Here is a 2,609-nt window from a genome sequence, read left to right on the forward strand (position 1 = left end):
GCGTTTGTCGCATGGGCGTTCATCCCACGGGCGTTCACCACACACAGAGATGTTCACCACACAACCGTTCAGCCAGTCTCAGGTAAATCATCGTTCCTTTCGTTCGAATTAGTACTCCTACCTGTCCAAATTTGGGTGAGAGAGAGAGAGAGAGAGAGAGAGAGAGAGAGAGAGAGAGAGAGAGAGAGAGAGAGAGAGAGAGAGAGAGAGAGACAGACAGACAGAGAGAGAGAGAGAGAGAGAGAGAGAGAGAGAGAGAGAGAGAGAGACAGACAGACAGACAGACAGACAGACAGACAGACAGACAGACAGACAGACAGAGAGAGAGAGAGAGAGAGAGAGAGAGAGAGAGAGAGAGAGAGAGAGAGAGAGAGAGAGAGAGAGAGATTTATAAAGGTCTTCCTCTGAAAGGTCCTTGGTTTTCTGTAGTCTCTCTCTCTCTCTCTCTCTTTTTCTCCTTCTCTCTATTATTTGGCTATTCATTAAACACTCATTCAAAATAATGATAATAATAATAATAATAATAATAATAATAATAATAATAATAATAATAATAATAATAATAAATTTACAGTAAAGGAAATAGCTGAAGGGAAATAAACAAGAGAGAGAGAGAGAGAGAGAGAGAGAGAGAGAGAGAGAGAGAGAGAGAGAGAGAGAGAGAGAGAGAGAGAGAGAGAGAGAGAGAGACCTAAATTATAATAAGTTGCGTAATTGAGGGCATTTTAATACCACTTAGAGGGAGAAAAGGAGGGGAGAAGGAAGGAAGGAAGGAAGGAAGAGAGAGAGAAGAAAGCGAGAGTAGAGGAAGATGGATAAAGAAGAGAGGAGGAGGAGGAGGAGAAGGAGGGAAAGGATAAGGGAAGGTATTGTAAAATCAGAAAGGCGTGAATGAAAAGGAAAATAAAGAATAGGAATGAGAGGGAGGGAAGGAAAGGGAAGGGAAGGGAAGGAAAAGGAAAAGGAAAGGGAAGGGAAGGAAAGGAAAGGAAAGGAAAGGGAAGGGAATTGAAGGAAAGGAAAGGAAAGGAAAGGAAAGGAAAGGGAAGGGAATTGAAGGAAAGGGAAGGGAATTGAAGGAAAGGGAAGGGAAGGAAAGGAAAGGAATGGGAAGGAAAGGAGAGAGAGAGAGAGAGAGAGAGAGAGAGAGAGAGAGAGAGAGAGAGAGAGAGAGAGAGAGAGAGAGAGAGAGAGAGAGAGAGAGAGAGAGAGAGACCCAGAAACGGTTTTAAATAAGGGAAGGGAATTGAAGGAAAGGGAAGGGAAGGAAAGGAAAGGAAAGGAAAGGAAAGGGAATTGAAGGGAAGGGAAGGAAAGAGAATTGAATTGAAGGAAAGGATTGGGAAGGAAATTGAACGGAAGGATAGGGAAGGGAAAGGAAGGGAAGGAAAGGGAAGGGAAAAGAAAGGAAAGGAAAGGATGATAATTAAAAGGAAGGAAAGAGAAAGAAAGGGACGGGACGGGAAAAGAAAGGAAGAGAAGGACAGTTTCTATTGAAGTACGCACGCGCTATATAACCAGGCAACGGAGGAGGAGGAGGAGGAGGAAGACCGGCATGAGAGGAGAGGAGGAGGAGGCAGTCGTGGTTTGGTCGTGGGAAGGGAAGGTCAGTTGTGTCCTACCTCCTGGCTTCAACTTTTGCATTGGGTGACTAAAGCTTATCGTAAACTTATATTTTCGCTTTTTTCACTTTGAGTCGTGGAAGGAAGTCTCGTCGGAGTGAGTGTACGGCTTCAAGGATGAGTGCTGATGATTATATATGCGTTGACAGACCCAGAAACGGTTGTAAATAAGTGTAAAAGTGTGAAAAACAACCATTCTGTTCTCTTTTGCCTTTTTTTCATAGATTGCAACACAGATAATTTGAGCTGACGGCTTCAAGGATGAGTTACGATGCCTATATATGCGTTGACAGATCCAGAAACGGTTGTAAATAAGTGTAAAATTGTGGAAAACTACGATTTTGTTCTCTTTTGCCTTTTTTTCATAGATTGCAACATGGATAATTTGAGTTGACGGCTTCAAGGATGAGTTTAGATGCCTATATATGCGTTGACAGACCCAGACACGGTTGTAAATAAGTGTATTAGTGTGGAAAACTACGATTCTGTTCTCTTTTGCCATATTTTCATAGATTGCAACATGGATAATTTGAGTTGACGGCTTCAAGGATGAGTTTCGATGCCTATATATGCGTTGACAGACACAGACACGGTTGTAAATAAATGTAATAAAGTGAAAATTAAGATTATTATTATTATTATTATTATTATTTTTATTATTATTATTATTATGTTACCGCGACAAAGAAGAATAAAAGAATGATGGAAAAGGAAATAAACCACACTAAGAAAGAAAGAAATTGCTTTTTAGAGTTTTAAATGTACTTAAGAGAGAAAATGAAAAAGAAATAATTATAAAAAAGAAAGAAAAAGAAAACAATATGAATGATATAAAGTGCAATTACTATATGAGAGAGAGAGAGAGAGAGAGAGAGAGAGAGAGATTTTATCAGTCAAGTTTAATCCTTTGATGTTTGGCATAAAAAAGATGAGAGAGAGAGAGAGAGAGAGAGAGATCTGACCAGTCAAGCTTAATCATTTTATGTT

At 40.1% G+C, this 2,609-nt stretch overlaps 1 long non-coding RNA gene across 2 annotated transcripts in view; it reads left to right on the plus strand.

Annotated features, from left to right (window-relative positions):
* The window catches only part of LOC126980609 (uncharacterized), a 21,366-nt gene extending 19,130 nt beyond the window's left edge, over positions 1 to 2,236 (plus strand). For both annotated transcript variants that reach the window (XR_007733422.1, XR_007733421.1), the window contains exons 3-4: positions 1 to 82; positions 2,135 to 2,236. The exon at positions 1 to 82 is cut by the window's left edge and continues 135 nt beyond it. This is a non-coding gene — a long non-coding RNA (uncharacterized LOC126980609). The remainder of the gene's footprint in view (positions 83 to 2,134) is intronic.
* The last annotated feature ends 373 nt before the right edge of the window (positions 2,237 to 2,609 follow it).

The sequence above is a fragment of the Eriocheir sinensis genome, chromosome 44 (assembly GCF_024679095.1).
Source record: "Eriocheir sinensis breed Jianghai 21 chromosome 44, ASM2467909v1, whole genome shotgun sequence".
NCBI lineage: Eukaryota > Metazoa > Arthropoda > Malacostraca > Decapoda > Varunidae > Eriocheir > Eriocheir sinensis.